This window comes from Lepisosteus platostomus, chromosome 5, assembly GCF_059453375.1.
Source record: "Lepisosteus platostomus isolate fLepPlt1 chromosome 5, fLepPlt1.hap1, whole genome shotgun sequence".
Classification (NCBI taxonomy): Eukaryota; Metazoa; Chordata; class Actinopteri; order Semionotiformes; family Lepisosteidae; genus Lepisosteus; species Lepisosteus platostomus.
In genome coordinates this window covers 51,268,567-51,287,898 of record NC_142615.1, presented here as the reverse complement: position 1 = coordinate 51,287,898, position 19,332 = coordinate 51,268,567, and the positions used below count along the sequence as shown (strand labels likewise).

At 41.4% G+C, this 19,332-nt stretch overlaps 3 non-coding genes across 3 annotated transcripts; all 3 read right to left on the bottom strand.

Annotated features, from left to right (window-relative positions):
- Positions 1-1,226: 1,226 nt before the first annotated feature.
- Positions 1,227-1,319, bottom strand: trnar-ucu (transfer RNA arginine (anticodon UCU)). The gene is made up of 2 exons: positions 1,283-1,319; positions 1,227-1,262 (listed from the first exon to the last, which is right to left on the bottom strand). It is a non-coding gene; the product is annotated as a tRNA-Arg (tRNA).
- Positions 1,320-10,451: 9,132 nt separating this feature from the next.
- Positions 10,452-10,545, bottom strand: trnai-uau (transfer RNA isoleucine (anticodon UAU)). Its single transcript has 2 exons — positions 10,508-10,545; positions 10,452-10,487 (listed from the first exon to the last, which is right to left on the bottom strand). It is a non-coding gene; the product is annotated as a tRNA-Ile (tRNA).
- An 8,111-nt stretch (positions 10,546-18,656) lies between these two features.
- Positions 18,657-18,729, bottom strand: trnak-uuu (transfer RNA lysine (anticodon UUU)). Its single transcript has one exon. It is a non-coding gene; the product is annotated as a tRNA-Lys (tRNA).
- Between the last annotated feature and the right edge of the window lie 603 nt (positions 18,730-19,332).

The window sequence follows — 19,332 nt, the reverse complement described above, 5'->3', positions numbered from 1 at the left end:
CTACCAGCCATTACAAGTCACCTAGTTTTTAATTTAGAGCTAGATTAAAGCTCTAGTCTCTTTGGGGGTGTGAGTTGGAATCCCACTGCTGCCAAATAAGAAGCAAAAAACACACATTTGCTGCAGAAGTAACAGGAGAATTTGTGCCATTCAGCCTCATAGCGTGATGTCATTTTCTCAGGCTCATTTTTAGATGCTTGTGATCGAATCTATGATTCTTATGAGTGTGCCCTCCATAAAGGTAGCACAGATATAACGTGCCAAGTTTTCAGAGAATCGCATTAAATACAGGTCAGAAGAAGGCGACAAAGTGTCCGCTAGGCAGTTCAGCTATTTCAACGGTGTTCTCTGTTGTTTAGGTCCAGAATGACACCCGTTACAACCAGGAAACACACAGTGTCAGGCATCAAAAAGACTTCCCAAAACCCTGATCCTCTCCTTGATCCGGTGATGGCATCCAGACATTTCCTGCAACAAAGCCAGGATACGGTCTTCAACAACACGAGTGAAAGGCTAATTCCCAGCTTTTGCAATCCTTTGCAAAGAAGGACCGCATGTGCTCAGTGTTAAATGCGCTGTTCATTATTATTATTAATAATAATAATCTATACATTATATAGTGCCTTTAAAGGTGGCTTTTCAAAGTGCTTTACAGAATGAAACCAATAAAGTTAAAAAATACACAAGATAAGCAGGATGAGAATACACAGTTAGAGGAGACAATAGATGGTGGTATTAAATACAGTAGGAACAGAGGGGTAAAGAATAGTTCATTAAAGGCTCTTCTAAAGAAGAGGGTTTTGAGTCTGGATTTGAAGGAGTTTAGAGAAGGTGACTCTCTGATATCCTTGGGAATAAAGATCCAGAGCTTTGGTACAAAACAGGAGAAGGCCCTGTCACCCATAGAGTGTAGATGGACTGGGGGACAGATAGGAGACCAGAATTAGAAGAGCGAAGGTTGTGAGGTGGGGAGTAGGGCGATAACCCAGACAGGTACTGTGGTGTCAAGCCATGGAGAGCCTTATAGGTGAGCATGAGGATTTTGAAGTTGACAGGAAGCCAGTGCAAGGAGTCCAGGACAGGAGTAATGTGATCACAGTCCAGTGCTAATTTCTTTCTTGTGGCTGCTGGTTCATTTTCAACTGTGGACTCTTAAGAAGTCCTTTATTTGACTTGATCAACACTGATCCCTAGAGGATTTTGAAAGGTTGAATCAAAATGATACATGACTCTGGTGGGACTCGAACCCACAACCTTTGAATGACTTCATTCTATCAAAGCCTAGAAGTCCAATGCGCTCTCCATTGCGCCACAGAGCCAACCGATACATCGCTATATAAAACAGCTACAGAAAGCTGTAACTCATGCTTCTCCCGTTGTCTTTAAATTAAGCTCCATAAATATTGACAATGAGTGGCCTGTTGTCTACGAATAGATACCGCTGGGATTCACACCCAGGGTCTCCTGGTTTTTAGTGAGGCGTCTTAACCAGCTAAGCCATGGTGCCAAACCTGCTAAATGTTATCCACAACTTCAACCACCTGTGAGAAACGGGCAACTGCAGTGTTACGCCTGCTGGCTCAACAGATAATCCTTTTCGAAGTTTAAGGAGAGGATTTCTTTGTCAATTCAATTAAACATTTTAGAAATGCTGAACGATTGATGTGTTTCACGCGCAGAAATATTTTATCGTTACGTACTTTTTCTGTGCAGTAAGTTCTCCTTCAACTCCGCCCAACAACAGAGGTCGTTTTTAATACAGGAGTAAAGGCACACTGCACATCAGCAAAACATCCCGTACAGGTTTAGGGAGAGCGACATCAGTGATTGGAAGGTTGGAAGTTTCGGGTCACTTTTTTATTATAGATTCAAGCAGCCCTGAATACCTTTTCAAGAAACATTTCAGAATCCCAGTCACGTCCAGTATGATTGCTACACAGGTCTACAGTATACAATCAGAATACTGTTTGTGCATTATATAAAACACACCGCCCAAAGCATTTCTAAAACAGGAATTACATGTTTCTGAATGGCCCTCCTTTATAAATAAAATAAAAGGTCTGAAGCCTGCTCCAAAGAAGCACTTTATTCAGAGCTGACAAAGATGTGATAGGAAACATCTCGGAAAATGAAGATGCAGTCATTTCCACGCGTCGCACAACAAGAGCTGAACCCACCCGACGTTCTCAAGAGAGTAAGGTGTAAGGAGTGTGGCTGGGTGGTCTAAGTGCTGGGTTTGTGCTCCATTTTCTTCACTGGGTTAGGTTTGAATCTTGCCACTGCTAAGTGTTGGTGGGTTAAGACCTTCCTTCTATTGCGACGTCAATGGGTAAAAGCTTTGCTTGGCAGTCTGTCGAGAGACTGAACTAGGTGTTTCAAGATAGTCTTTGTCAGCTTAACATCAAGGCATAAAAAAACCTCATTTTGTGTTCCCAACAGCAATGCTCTTTGGTCCCTTCAGCATTATGCAGGGAACAACATCTGCCGTGATCACTTTTGAGTCAGTGTGAATCGTAGTGTGCCGCAATTGTTTTTAAAATTGGTTCTGTAGTGTAAGAAAAACTGGCCGTTCAGGGACGCCAAATATGTAACTGTAGTGGCTCTCTGAAGGCACCAGTTCTGTAGGGTTTGGGCATTTACTGAGACAATTATTTATTGTAGCAGTAAATCACAAAGTTGATTCTTTTGATGGCTTTAGAGTCCAACCATGCGACATAACTCAAACAACGCACACACACAGGTGCTAATACACGAGGATACATTTATTAATACATAGAATATGCATGTAAACCTAACAGATCTTATCGAGAGGGTTATCAGAATACAAAAGATATATATTCAATCAGTTACAAAGTGTTACACATATCAAGAGGACATACGTTCAGTATATCATTCATTAAGACCGTTTCGTAAAGTGAACTTGGTTACAACTTCTACATTAGATACTCAAAACAAGTACATAACTCTTAGGAATTAAATTGATATCAACTGGTTTGGATAACAATGGAATTCTCGAGCTGTGATGCAGTGAAGTTGAATACTCATCCAATTTCTGGGGATTCAGATCTCCTGCGGGCACAAACAAACAGTTGCAGGCTGTTGCTGTCCAATCCGCGCTCTCTGGCTCGGTGCCAGGCTGTGCTGTGCGGCTTGTGACGGTGCACTGCTGATGCTCACTGTTGGCTTTAACTAGCAAAGTTTGTGCACAGGAGAAAAGATGACTGTGGGTCCCAGAAAGTCAGGAAGAGGACCGGTTCGTTCCTGATGAAGAGCTAGTTCTGAATAGTGATTCAGCTGTCCACAGTTCCGACCTGTTTACGAGGCCTGCTGCTGGTTACTCTCTGGCAACCTCCACTCTAGACTCTTAGAACAAAGGAAAGTTCTGGCACTCGGACACACTGGCCGTTCCGTGGTTGTCCGAGCTGAGTCTCAGGATGGTCAGGAGGCACGCTGCGAGAATGTCCTGCCCTTGGGAGCCTTCTGCTCCTGGGCCGTCCTGCCCTGGAATTCTCCTTTGAATTCCCTTTAGAACAGTCCACAGAATCCTCTCCAGAATCTTACTGAATCTCCCTGAATCTTACTGAATCTCTCAGGCTCTCTGTGTTGCCTGTTTTTACCTGGAGGAACTTCAGCTCGTTGATTGGCTGAAAGTTCCATGGGCATCAGAGTCCCACGTGGGTTACTCGGCCCTACCAGCCCCTGATTGGTTGATCAAGGTGAAATATGAGTCACTTACTCCTGACACTTAGGAATGCAGTCCAGATGTCCAACTGGCACTCCCTAGACAGATAGGCACCAATGGATGACCATTGATCATGATAGCCAGGCTTAGCTAAGTGCATCCCCTTTGGGAGCTGTCCTTATCAGGAACCTTAAATCAGCCTGCATGAATAGTTTCTCTGTGGCTGCACCACAGAGATGAACACAGAAATGGGGCCTCATTTGGGAAGGCTCAGAACACTTAATTCTTTCTTATTAATAAGCCTCGCCGCTACAGTAGGCATGGTGCATTTGTCTGTGAAACTTGAATGCTGTGCTTTTTCACGCAGAATCATCGGCAGGAGCAAAGCTTATTCAATCTTTGCGCACAGCGCTCCATCAGAAATACTTTGTCCAAGTTTTGAAGAGATTGTGGGATTCTCTGCACACGCTCACATCGCGTACCTCAGACAACACCACCATTCGATGGGAAATTGATTCTACTTCTTGCAGTTGTTCCTGTGGTTGTGATAGTTACAAAGTTGCACTTTCCTCCACCTTCTGCTATAGTATTCATTGGGTGAGCTTCATCAATTGGCTCAGAAAGGTCAACTGTGCTTCGGAAAAAATCAGCAGCAGTGTCTTTATTTTGTCGGTGAGTATGGCTGTCTTTTAAAGCACATGAAAAACACGAGTTTGTGGATTTCTCCAAATAGCAACGAATTCAGCTGTGCAGAGCCTTACTGCTTTCAGAGGGTCTTTTACCGACGCTGCTGTAGTAGAGAAGTGACATAATCACAAACGCAACCATTTGTGCTGGCTGTTTAACTAAGTATTAAGCTTTTTTAACTATCACATGATTTTAACTAATTTAACATCATCTCCAGAAGAGCACCTCGCACTGCTCACTGAGCTGATGTATGTGCCCATTTCTCAAAAAATTAAATATAATCTGAACTGATTTTTTTCTACTTTAAATGCTTTCCTACTCTTTTAATATTTCAGTTAAATCTTTTATTTTGAAGTACTTTCCATTGATATTAATCCTAGTCCCGATGAATGATTCTGGGACATGGTGCGTCTTGAATAATGTTCTTATAGGTTTCAGTTTGGAAAAGTGCGCTCTCCAGAAGCTACCGAAACCTCTAATGGTCACACAAAGCTTAATGCAATAGCAACGTTTGGGGTTGAAAAAGAATATAACTTGCTATGAATATGAACACTGTTCCAGGAGGCGTGTAAGGACTATTTTGGCTCAGATCACCAATTTACCTTACATTTCTGATCCATTAATATCGCTATTGAATGCTTAAGGAAGGTCCTGGCAATACTTCTTGAGATCTTCTTTAGAAAAATTAAAAAAATATATATTTCCAGTACTAAACAAAAAGTAAAAAATACTGATTACATGCAACTGATAAAATCTCTCTTCCAGGGACGTTGTAGCTACATGCAAATTACAATGGAAAACTTTATCAGCTTTAAAAGTTTCTTTTGCATTTATAAGACGATCAGCATGACACTCAAAACATACCTGTATTCAGTAAGCGGTGAGTCTGCTGGCTGAGCAAGTTGCCTCCTCTACACACAATAGCAGCCCTGACGCTAAGATAAATGAAAAGAAATTGCTTTTATTGGGCACTTTTCATATCCGATGAGCTTGACATCTCCCAAGGGCGATGGAGTTTTTTTGCGACACTGCTTTTCCCTTTTTTCTTCTTTCTGTACTCTGATGGAAAAAAAAAGAGAAATCATGTAAGGGAAAAATGTATTTTTTTCATGGAGAAAACGTGCACCAGGAATGTTTTGTTTTGAAGAAGTGATTTAACATGATACATGACCTAATTTACTAGAGTAAATGCTCACACTGCAAGGTCTGCTTTACTACAAGAGAGAAGTAGAGTGAAAGATGTCATAATTGCACTGCGTTGTTGAAGAAAGCATCTTTTTCTTTGAATTCTAAATCGATCAGAATTTCAAAGTGAAACACAAACCCTTTGTCTGTATTAAAGAGATGATATTTTAAAACTGATAAAAATGTAGAAAACACGTTTCTCACTTAGAAATTTAGGATGGGATTATTACTATTACTAGTAATTACTAGTTGCAGTACTGAACTCACCATGGTGCAATTCAGTTACATGATTGGCCAGTGGTTTCATGGATAACACGTCTGATTTTGCATCATGAGATTGGAGGTTCGACTTCTACCGGGTTCGTGTGTTTTTAAATCAGGCTACTCAGAAATAGAAGTCCATTATGTGAATGAACCGCACCTGAAAGCAAACGTTGGTCAGGTTTCCTTCTTTCCAGCATGAAATAGCAAATCGTTACAAAAAGCACCAGCTAATGTCCAATAGCATTAGTCATTTTAATTAACATGAATATACTGTAAGGTCTTGGTACATGGGATTGGATTTCATCCACAATTTAAAAAAGGGCAAATTATATTTATAGGCTTCAGACACATTTTAATACAAAAGTGACCTAAAACTCTGTAACTTTCAGGTTAGTTTGAACCTGTAATGAAAAAGGGGCCTGAAACTTCCATTCTGTGATGTAACTGTCTCTAAAGTCGGACGTGATGTTTCACGGATGTGCAGTGTGCCTTTTCTCTTGTCATGTTCAAAATGACTTGCTGTGTAATTTCCTGAATGCGTGTCCTGTACTGCTCTGTTATTTCATTTAGATTATCTATGTGGTGTACAGATAAAACCAAACGGCATGGTCTAATTCCTGGGTTCGGCACCAGCTGAACCTGAACATACATCATCCGATCTCAACATGATTTGAACACACAACCTTTTGATGTGGTATCAGATGCACTACCATCACACCACTCCCCATAAGTGCTTTTAATTCCCCCAAGGAGAAAAATATTTTTTTTCATTCTCTCCTGTGAGAAGCACCGCTCTTCCAACGAGGGTCTCTTCTTCCCAGACCACAGATTATTTTTCCTGTCTGGCTCTCACACAGAGGGCAGACACACTGTCTCCACTAATGTGTTTACTACATCTATAGATCTGACCCCCTTACAGCCCTGATATTCCTGGACAGGATCCCATATTGAGCAGTATTTCTCGCGTTCTGAACTTACAGTGTGTACACAATGTACTTTATACACAAAGTAAGTGTTTTCGTAACTCTTGGACGTTTTGTCAAAATGTTACTGGCATGCCAAAATCGCCCCCTCAACTGAACAGTCCCACCCCCCTCAGTTTTGGATAAATTGTCAATGGTCAGATAACTACACTAACCCCGAATTCACAGTTACTACATCAGACTGTTTAATGTGCAGGAGGGCTATCTGTCCAGGAACAGCACGTTACATAGTGTCTATGTTTTGGGGTGTCAACATTATTATGACCTTATTTGCTCAGGTGGACCAATGCCTTGCAGTAGTTTATCCTTATACTTACAATCGTTATATAACTAGGACTGTAGTTATAGAAGTTTCTACTTTCTGTTGGTTTTACAATGATTTCTTAATGATTCAGAACCTCGTTACCGTTGATGTTGTTGCAAAAATGAACACATATGGTTGATGCTCCAGGCAAAAATAATCACGTGAGTTCTGATGAACGTGGAACTGTTCTTCATCACTAAATACCAGATTGCTTGTCGTTATCTTCTAACATGAAATACTAATCAGTGGCATGCTTGCGAGAATTCACTTGGATGGTTGCAATGGCTCCATTTAAACCGAAATATCACTACCCCCCTCAGGATTTCAGACCCCCCCCCCCCCCCTACAGATCATTCCCCTGGCGCCAGTCCTGGGTATAATGATGAACATAGCTGCCTTGCAAGCAGTGAATCTGGGTGTGATTCCCACCTGACCCATCAACAAACCTTTTCCAATGAATCTTTGATCAATTTAAAAAAGTCTTGAAGCTGGTAGGCTAGGGAAGAAGCACTGTTTGAGTACACTGAGGAAAATGTGCTACTGTGCTGTGCTGCTCCAGTAGCGCAATTGGTCAGGTTGTGGTGCTTTTATAGTGGAGTTATACCGAGGTTGTGAGCTCAATCATCACGTGGAGTATGTTCTGTTTTCAGCTGCAGAAACGTGCTGTTGAATTTATGTCGGTTCTTGTGTTACTTTTTCCTCTCGATGGAGCTGTATTAATGCAGGCACACCTGCTTCCATGTCAAGTTATTTTATCGTTGCTTACAAACCAACACACTGCAGACACCTCTGATATTGTCACTGCTTGTGGGCCACGTGTTCCTGCTGTCAGCCTACCATGATAATACACCTATAGAAATATTACTGCTGTAATACAGGAGCGAAGAAACAAAACGAAAGCACACCAAGTTTAAAAAGGTCAAAATGTGTCAAAGCCCTTCCTCGAGGAGAATGGGGTTCAAACCTACTTGTGCAGAGTATCATGTATTAAGAGGAGATTGCCTTAACCACTTGGCCACCTCCATACACACTTCAGCCCCCTCCGGACATGAGTTGCCTCTTTCCCCATACTCAAGGGTAATTTTCCTCTTCCACCTACAATTTCAACATTTACCTTGTGAGATGTCAAACCACAGAGCCTGTGCTGCGCTTCAGTGTTAGCTGTAGTGGACACCCCATTGAACATAAAAAGCATATTGAACTCCTTGGACATAAGCCATTTCTCGTCACTTGCTCAGCGAGCAGGCTCAGCGCACACTGAATGCAGGTGTCTCAGAGCAATTGAGATGTGTCCAAGTGGCTGTAAAAGGGATATCTGATGCCAGTGCCATGGCTTAGTTCTCCGACGGCAGGCGTAGCGGCGCGCCGGTTGGAGTATTCTCGGTCGCATTTAATGGCAACGTCATGGCAACGTCAGCTCAAACCACCAAATGGAGACAGGCGTGCTGACAAGCTGACCCTGCTGATGCAGAATTAACACTAGGATGTGAGAATGCTGTGGCTTAGTTGGTTAGAGTGCCTGCCTAGTAAACAGGAGATCCTGGGGTTGAGTCTCAGTGGTGCCTGTCTTGCCACACAGTTTATCATTATGGAAAGCAACATCCTTCTACATTAAATTTAATGGAAGTGTTCATTTAATTTTAGAAAATTTGGACTGGGGCGATGTATTATTGTAGCGGCGCAAGCTCACAGTGGTGCACTTGAGGAATGCGGTACAAGGGCCAGTGGTACATTGGATAACGCATCTGATTACGGATCAGGAGACTGTAGGATCGTAATGCTCTTAAACCCAGTACCATAACCGTAGTGTGTTCAGTCCTACACAACCTTTCTATCGACTGAATAAGCCTCCTGTTCCATCTCCATCTTCTTCCCACACATTCCGGCTATTTCAGCACCGTTATTGTTGGACCACAGTCACAGATACGTAAGGGACACTATTCTGAAGAACCGTCTTAAATAAATAACGTTGCAAAAGGTAACAACAATGTTTTCTTAACGTAACCTTACATTTGGGCGTACAATACAATTTTCTGTACCCTCAAATAAAACAAAATCTTACTGCTTTCTCCTGAGAAACACAAGTGTAGTGTTAAATCACAATAAATAATACAACAAATATACTAAACTAACACCCAGATGTGACAACACACAGCTATGACAGAACACATTGAAGACTTAAAAGCCCTTTAAATTTTTATTTCCTTAATTTCCATTCTCTTCCCTCCCCAGGATAACTGAAAACTAACTATAATAAAGACTGTATATGCATTACTTGTAATACAGCTACTAATAAAAATATACATGGAAGATATACATAATAATTAATAAATAACACTTTTATTAGTAAATACGTGTAATGATAACATTCATTGTGAATATTTGTGGTGTCTGGAAAGCAATTTTAGTTAAATATAATAATAATTTTCAAGCAAGTGGTGCATAAGCTTGTTACTTAATGAGTACATTATTTCCATTACATTCAAGACAGTTCTAATGTGATCGATTGTTCTGCTTAGTCTGCTACTGAGTAGCTTAAAACCTATGAAGAGGTGGTTTAAGCTAGACTCCTAATGCAGTAACATCTAACGGGCAGCAGCTGTTATTTTAGGTTTGTTGCAATTGAGAACAGGTTTAGTACAGAGCTGCTGACAAATTTCAGTGGAGTTTATTGTATAAGGGTTTATTGCAATTGACCCATTGTAGCTACCAATCAGCAGCAAGGAAAAACAAACTTCACTTGTGCCTTTTAAAAAAAGGGAAACAGAGTAGTAGTTTATGTGGTAATTTCAGGTACAATGTAAGAACTAAAGTTATCTACTCCCATAGTAATGCGTGGGGTCCTATAAATAGAAAAAAAACAATTTTAACCCGAAAACACAACAAACACAAAACAAGAAGTCTTCCAGGAACCCAGGTAAATCCCTGTAGTAGTCTAACAACTACAAAAAAAAAAACAAATGCAACAACTTCAAAAGAAAAAGAACATTAAAAACAAATCTAGGGAACAACAAAAACACAGAGTCTAATTCGAGAGCTTTTTCAAGTCTTCAGTGCTCCTCTCGTCTCAGTAGACCTCTCTCATATATTTGTGTACAGGTCAGCTGGAGGTACACAGCTGATGGTAATTTAAGTAGGGAGCTGCGTCAGAATGCATGGGCTTCAAAGGAAAAAGTCAAGGTTTATTCCATGCTGAAAAGAGAAGGAAACACAATGTTTCAGCTGTGGAGCCTTATTTGATTGTGACTCGAAGTAAACCTTTACTTCTTCGTTTGATGTTAATTTATCTCCATCAGATACCTAATAATATCTAAACTTGACAGTTGCTTTCAGTAGCTAAAGACACTGCTCCAGGTGAGGCTCGAACTCACAACCTTGGCATAACTTCGCTGTGCACTGCTGTATAAGTACCGCGCGCTGACCGATTGCGCCACTGGAGCTGTGCAAAGTGTGCTCCTCATACAGACTGACGGTGCAGAAACACAGGGTGAAAACGGTTTCGGTTGTGGATCCATCTATACATGGGGAACACTGAAATAGCAAGGAGAATACAAGAAAAGAAACTGAAAGAATTGTGCTAACAGCAAAGGGGGACGGAGGGAGGTGGTCGGACAAGTAAATCAGCCTGGTAGATTGTTTGTAGCGACATTTTTGAGTCAATCGGCACACTGATTTCTCTTCATGTGCCTTGAACTGTGCAGTTTGTATTTTCGTTGTAGATAGGTTTCTTCAGAAGTCCAGTAAATTGAAAATAATGGAGAACTAGCTGACGCACCCCGTCGTGAAGACCCTCTGTAAGGTGATTACACGTTTCATTTTCAAGTCGCCTCCTTTACACTCAATTGCTTCCTCGACACTGAGAGAACATGAGAAATGGCTTCAATTTCAATGTGAAGCGCAGTTCAGGCTCGATGGCTTCACATCTCCAATCAATCAAATAAAATTGCAGTGAAGCGATCTAAATAAGACTCTGAAGTACTGGGAAAGATGATTATTTTGAGCGTGCCTCCCAGGGTCTGCTACGAGGCTGAAGTTGGCTTCTTATTCGCCAGCTTCTTATGCGTGTTTTTCGTTCCACCTTAAATGCTGCTGCTGTGATGTTATGTCGCCTTTCGCCTGTAGATGGCTCTCTTCGATCAGTACTAATCCGGCTGGAAAACTGTAGACATCTTCACTGAAAGGGAATATCCAAATAGCGACTGTCCAAACTATATTTTTGTATGGAATATATTTCAGAAAATCGCAAACCAATTTTAAAAACTCACCATAACACGGACTTACACTGGGAAAAAGTGATTGCACTTTCTGCTTATTTCTACGGCCTCCCCCCTGATTATGAAAATGTCTCACAGTTCTGACACTGATGTGTGAAAGACAATGTAACAGACTATCAAAATCCTGAAGTACAAACAATTTTAATGCACCAGTTTTTTAAATATGACCCTCTGATCTTGGCATGTCAGAATACATTGGGAAAAATTATGGCACGAATTGCAATGTCACGCATTGTTGAGAATATCACTGACCTTGCCGATATTTGCAGGGGATACGAATGTTTTGCACATGTTGAACTACAACATGTAAAAATTGAGCTCCTTAGTCAATATCACTGGGAATGTCCAATAATGACGTACATCAGTAGCCTCAAAGAAACTTAGACTCACACATGGAGTTTTATCTTTGTATGGAGATTGGGAGAATTAATTTATACTCTCATTGCTCATTAGCTAAATTATTTTAAAAATATGACACAGATTTGTTTGAGAAACTTGTAATTGCCTTAAAGAGAGTCTTCTTGAAGATGTGCACCAGCTAGCTCTCCACTGTCAATTGACAGGACTTGAGAAGAAACTGTTCTCATACAACCAACATACAAATTACACATCTTAAGGAACATGAAGAGAAATCCGTGTACTAAATAACATAAAACTGTCGCTGCAAATTATCACCAAGCTGTTTTATGTATCTGACCACCTCTTTCCTACTTTGCAGCGAGCACAATTCTTTCTGTTTCTTCATTGCTATTTTACTGTCTCTTTCCCCCATGCGGAGATGGATCCACAGCCGAAACTTTAGGTCGGTTCCTGTTACTCTGTCCGATTGAAAGAGCTGTATGAAAGGCACTCCCATCTCTGCAGGAAAGTTATTGCTGCTCTCAACACAATATACTGCAGCCAAATGTGATAGCGATACTGTCACTGCCTGTGGGCCACGTGTTCCTGCTGTCAGCCTATTATGTCATGTTCATCCACACCCAGAAACATTACTGCTGTAGCACAAGAGTTATAGGTGCAGTTGATAGAGCATGAATCTCTTAATCTCAGAACTGTGGGTTCAGTCCCCACATTGGGTCCCTCTGTGTCAGTTTGATCCCCCAAATCCTCCTAGCATGACCTGATGGTGTAACAGTGATACCCAGTACCCAGCGTAATTCAGCTTTCTTTCCACTTGATTCAGATTTTGATCTGAAATCATCGGCCGAACAAAAGTTTGTCTAAATCGAGGGAGATCTGCTCTCAATCAAGTATTAAACACTTCAGCATTTACTGTTTGAATACTGCACTTTGTCAAAACACTGCCGCTTCTTAAGCTAATAAGTAACGGTTTTTGAGCATGCATTGTATTGTTAATGCTTATATTAAAAAAGCATAAATTCACATAATGGAATTTTGACGGAACAAAGTAGTCCAGCCCCTTTACAACATTACATACCCACTGATTAAAGCTTAAAACTACAGTAGCAGGAGTAATAATAATGGCAAGAACATGTTTGGAGTTCGGCATTTCATTTATTCTGCGGAAACATCGTATCGGAATGAACTGCCCGAGATAAAAGAGTAATTGCAGCTTCAGATCATATTTTCCAGAGCATTGCATTGTTCTGTTCATGCTGACTACACGCTTTAAATTTGTAATTTACTGCAAGCGTTGCTTTTCCAGATTTTTCTGAAATTCCTCGCATTTGACTTGACTTGAACTTTATTGCCATATGTAACCGGTGCTGGTACAATGGAATTCTTACTTACAGAAAGTCTCTCGATTGTAAAACAAGTGTAAAAAAAACAAAACAAAGTGCAAACAGTGCATCAAGACAATGTACAAACAAACAATAGACAATGTGCAAGTAAACATGCAGACAGTTTGAATATAAACAATACAGACGTGTAAACAATGACTGGAGACGTACAATAAATAAATTAAAATGAGGTAGATGGTGATGGTGTAGGTGTGGTCCGAGGGGGATGGCTAAATGTGTTCGCCAGTCTCACTGCTTGTGGATAAAAGCTATTGAAGAATCTAGTGGTAAGTGTCCGTATGCTCTTATATCTCTTGCCTGAGGGCAGTGGGGTGAAGAGCTCATGCCCGGGGTGGTGACTGTCCTCTGTGATGGCCAGAATTCTACCACGGCAGCGGTCCTCATAGAGCTGTTTAATCTTGGTGAGACCGCAGCCGATGATCTTCTGGGCCATTCTCTGCAGTGCCTTTCTTTCTCGCGAAGAGGTGTTGCCATACCACACGGTGATCCCGTTGGTGAGGACGCTCTCGATAGTGCAGCGGTAGAAGTTCACCAACACATGTATTGGCATCCCCCATCGCTTGAGGCACCTCAAGAAATAAAGGAGCTGCTGAGCCTTCTTCATGATAGAGTCAGTGTTCACAGTCCAGGTTAAATCTTTAGAGATGTGAATTCCCAAAAACCTAAAGCTGGTGACTGTTTCCACTTCCGTTCCATCAATACTGAGTGGGCTGTGAGTGTGTGGCCTGTGTCTCCGAAAGTCCACTATTAGCTCTTTCGTTTTCTTTATGTTCAAGTCCAGGTTATTGCTATGACACCACCGAAGCAGCTGTACAACTTCATCCCTGTAAGTGGACTCGTCATCATCACTGATCAGTCCTATTATAGTGGTGTCATCGGCAAACTTAATGATGTGGTTGTTGCTGTGTCTTGCTGTGCAGTCGTGAGTAAATAGGGAGTACAACCTTGGACTCAGACAGCAGCCTTGTGGGGTTCCAGTGCTCAGGGTGAGTGGTGTTGATGTTTTATTGCCTATCCGCACCACCTGTGATCTCTCGATAAGAAAGTCCAGCAGCCAGTTGCAGACAGAGTTGCACAGACCTAATCCCCTGAGCTTTGTCACCAGTTGACTGGGTATGATGGAATTGAATGCTGCACTGTAGTCCAAAAACAGCATTCTCACATACGAGTTCTTAGTGTCCAGGTGTTCCAAGGCTGTATGCAGAGCCAGGGAGACAGCATCATCCACTGATCTGTTGCTCTGGTAGGCGAACTGCAGGGGGTCCAGGGACTCTGTGATGGAGGAGTTGATGTGTGACAACACCAGCTTCTCCAGGCATTTTATCACCACAGATGTTAATGCTACTGGGCGGTAATTATTCAGGCATGCCACTTTTGTCTTTTTGGGGGTTGGAACAATAGTGTTTTTTTTAAAGCAGAGCCAGCACTAAAATATTTCATTCCCATCGCTGAATACATCGTGGAAACGGTATTTGCAACGGAATGCTGTCACACATGAAACCTCTTTGTTTTTCGGTTCTGAAGTTTGAAAATGAAAATAAAACGGGGGTCACCTCATAGGCTTGAAAGAAGTCCAAGCAGCATAAAAACCCGCGAATTCTCACAAATTGTGTTGCATTGTGCTGCACCTTTCTTCTGCTGCTTTTTTAAATCAGCCTTAAACATTTGAATGCATACCTTACTGCTGCTAATCACATTCACGTGTTTACGAAGCTTTTTTCTGTCCGTTATGTTTTTGCTAAGCAGTTTCTCCATTTTCCTCGTACTGTGATTGTGAGCGAGCACAACAACACTGAAACAGTGTAAAGAGATAAAAAAGTCAGGGTAAAACGCCTGACTGTCGGGAGTGGGATTTGAACCCGTGCCTCTATTTGGAGAGCGAAACACAAAGCTTAAAAGACATGAAGCTGTGAATTTGCTGTTTTAAACCGCTTGGCTATCCTGAAAAATGTGTGCTGATTGTACCAGTCGCATCCGATTTTCCGTAACTTTAGAACGATTGATATGACTGGACAAACACAATTTATGGCGTTTAGCATGACATGGAAAACGGTACCAGAGCATTCGGGTCCGGACTACCAGACTCAGAAACAGTTTTTACCCCCGCACTATCAAACTATCAAACTCCCAGCCTCTCTCACTCTCACCTCACCTCTCACCTATGATCTGAGCCTCACAGTGCCTTCTTTCTTACCAAAAACCCAAACACACATTGAAAATCTACCTCTACCATACATGTCAAAAGCTCACTCCCCATCATTTCTATCCCTTTATTTCATTCTTTTGATGCATGTTTTTGCACATAACCTGTTACCTTTTTGTTGTTTTGCACACTGCCTGTTGTTGTTTTTTGCACATCGGCTGTTGTCTCTTTCTTTTGTTATACAATTGTATTGTTGTTGTGTTTTTTTCTTTGTACTACTTATGTCCGAGAGCTAGCTAAATACCATTTCGTTATTCCATATACCTGCGTATGAGTATAATGACAATAAACTTGAACTTTTAACTTGAATTTGAACTTGAACTTGACATAGTCTTGCAGGCAGTATATTATTTTATCGTTTACTCGTATAAAAAAACATGGTCTTCTTGTTCCTAAGTCAGATTTTTAGTGCTTTCGAACGTTACTTCCAACCTGGACTGACAGCTCACCAGATCTGTTTGTGATCAGACCATGGAGTCTGGGGCTGTACCAAGCGCACGTTCCTTCCCAATGCTGAGGTGATCATTCAGAAGATGGGTGTGAAGAGAGATAAGCTTTGTCGACTAAAAAACAAGGCAGGATATGCACGAATACTAATCACTGGCGACAGTTATGCTCTCTTACTATTGAGATCCCTACATTGCAAGTTTTTTTTAAGACTTTGAAACTAAAGGAAAGTGGTGACAAATGAAACAGGCACAGGTGGGGCTTGAACCCACGCTCTTCAGTTTACGAGGCCAACGCCTTACCACTTGGCCAACACGCCTTTGAGTAAGCATGGGAATAAGGTTGTTCAAATTATTTTTTTCTGAATCTGGTTTACATCGCCTGGATGCAGCAACAACAATAAAAGGTATACTTGTCCTTAAACTCGGACGTGATGTTCTGCAGACATGTGCACAATGTCCTGTTTTCTTGCAGTGTAGACATTTTGCTGTTCACGCTCCGCATTCATCTGCTTTGTGCGTTGTTAGTCCGCACCTGTAACATGTAATGTCAGCCGTCCCCTGTTCTTCTATTTCTCTAGCATGACTGTGTCCTGCTGCTCGGCTTTTGTTTGTAAAGTTTGAGCGAGCGCCCCGTTCAGTGTCACTTTGTCACTGTGGTCAGAAAGCATTCTTGATTCTGCTTGAGCTGCTTCATGAATTCTAGCGACTGTAAGAGCTCTTTTTAAAGTCAGCCCTTCCTCCTGCAGCAATTTATAGTCTCTTATGTGCACATTTTTCCACAAGTTGATCTCTTAACATGTCAGTTTCCAATACTCCAAAGTCACAAGATTTAGCCAATTCTCTTAGTGCAGTCACAAAAGCATCAACAGATTCGTCCTGAGACTAAGTTCTCTGCCTAAATTTATGCCGTTCCAAAACCACATTTCTCCGCGGTGTAAAGTAAGCGTCTAAGGCAGCTACAGTCTGTTCATATGTACCTTTTTCTCCAGGGAGATTGGCGAAAATCCGCTGCACGGGAGCCCCGATACAGTGCAGTAATGTAGCACGTCTCACGGCATCCTGAGCTTCTGTAGATCCACCGGCTATTTAAAAAAAATCTGTACGACTCCATCCATATCTTGTATTCCGTATACAAATCCGGAGCTACGAGGTTCAGTAGAAGCGGTGAAAAAAGCCGGGCATAAGCAAAGCTTCTCGGCGCGGCTGCCATATCTTCCAATGGGCAAGCTAAACGAACAGTCAGAAAATTCAAAAGTTCGTTTCTACCAGCAAGAGAACTAAAATCTGCAGTGTTCTGCTCGCTTTGAGTCCGTCAAGCACTCATCTCTCGTCGCCATAAATGTTGTGTATCTTAATAAAGAGACGTTTTAATATTATTTTAACTATTTTGTTAACTACACAGATCATGCCCTTACACCTTATATTCCTGCTTTCTACTCTCGTTCTGTTATCTCGCGATGTCTACTCACTAAACTACATTTAGCATGACTTCTTGTTGCAGTTGAGCTCAAAGCTGGAGATGATCTCCATGTTCTACCGCACTAACTAGTCCGAAACGTAGTACACAGTACACACTTTTTAAGTGAAGTCAGGTTGTTAAAAAATTAAACCAGCGCCCTGTCACAGAAACGTACCCCAGTCTCCCGCGCAACAAGCGGGGGTACTCAGCACTATACTGTACTAACGAGGAGCGCTTGTCTGCAGCTGAGCGTCAGCTCTGTTTACTGTCGGCAGTCATTTCCTCATTTCCAAAGACTTTTTCACCTGCTCTCAACTTTTAAAGACGGTCATAAACGCTCAAGAAGTAATTAATGTCAGGTGGAAGTCTGTTTCTGTTGTCTCAGCTCTTGATAAAGACAAGCCGTGCGTGGGAGACTCCCTCCCTGAAGACGTTTGCCGTCACCCTGCGAGGGAGAAGAGCCATCAATCACCAAAGCAACCACTGAGACAGTTAACATTAAACACGTGAAATGCGAGATGTTGTGATTTTTTCCCCCGCTTAAGGCTTCTATCGATCCTACTCTAACGAGAAAGACCTCTTTATTAGAAGTGAGATTTTAACAAACGTCTCCAGGGGTAACTGCGACCTGAACGCAACGGCATCTTGCCTGTGGTACTTATAATGAAGTATATATTTTATTTCTTTCTACTCGTTGATAAGAAAAAAAGTGAAATCATGTAATTAGGGATATGTCTTTTTTTCATGGGGAAAACTAGCCCGAGCAAATGTAAAGTTTAGAGCAGCGCTCAATAAAAATGATCAGAACCCGAAAGCGCTTCTTATGCGGATCAGTATATTCCGATACCACTGGTTCTGCAGAAGAAATAAGAAAAGCCGAACTCAAAGCAGAAACGTGTTGCCATTACGGGTACTCTGTCTGCAGCTGCTTTAAGATCTACTCACACCACGATGCCATTAAGGCTAGTTAAAAAAAAAACATCGTCACCTTTTTGAACGTGATTATTAGACACCCGTTAAATCTCAACCGAGGTTTCTTGAGAGATCGTTCAGCGAGCGAGTAATAAAAAACTACTTCGCTTCCAACCTCTGCTGTCACTGTAAACTCGGACGTGATGTTCTGCAGATGTGCAGTGTGCCTTTCCTCTTGTCGTATTCAAGAGTACTCACTGTGTGAGCCTCTCACTGCGTGTCCTGTACTCTACTGTGGTTTAATTTAGATAATGATGTGGAGTAGAGTGACAAGATCTACTTGAACATTTTCGGTTTGTGAAATGAAACACTAAATACACTACTGTAAATACAAGTAATGGACATTTAAAATAACCACAGTACAGCTAGAAGAGTGAAAGATAAAAGACTATTTAGAATGACATTCACAATAGACTTAAGAACAGCACATCCGCCCGAACAGGGACTTGAACCCTGGGCCCTCAGATTAAAAGTCTGATGCTCTACCGACTGAGCTATCCGGGCTCTGAAAGAAAGTCAACACTGTCGGGATCCTCGCAAGTCACGTGTACCATTCCCAGTAGAATGAGTGAGAAATACAGCATGACATGGGTAGTTAAGGGGCTCCCACAGTCCATCTTTCCTCACATTACTGATTTTTTTCAATAGCATTTTGACCTTTTTTCACATTCAGATTTTTTTCACATTTAATAAAATCTTTTAATCAACAACATTAAAAAGAAAACAAATGGAACATTTTTTGGAACAATAATTAAAAAAAAAACTTTCAATGCCTTGGTTGTATACGTGTGCACACCCTTTATAAAGGGAGTTGCAACAGTGCTGAAATTTAAAGAGCATTTCTGTAGAGAAAACAGCCTTGATGTTAAGCTTAGGGAGCCTGTCTTTTAGAAATTCTATTTCTTAACACCTTGCACAGCCTCCCGCCAGACTAACAAATATTTTTTTGGAGAAATTGACTCACACACCGGAAGACACTAACGTTTATTTACGTTAGAGCATGTGAATAACAGTTTAACCGAAAAAGGTTGTAATTGTGATTTTGTTAAAATTCAATAAATCGTCTATCAACAGTTAGAATTCATTTAGAAATTGTTTTATTTCATA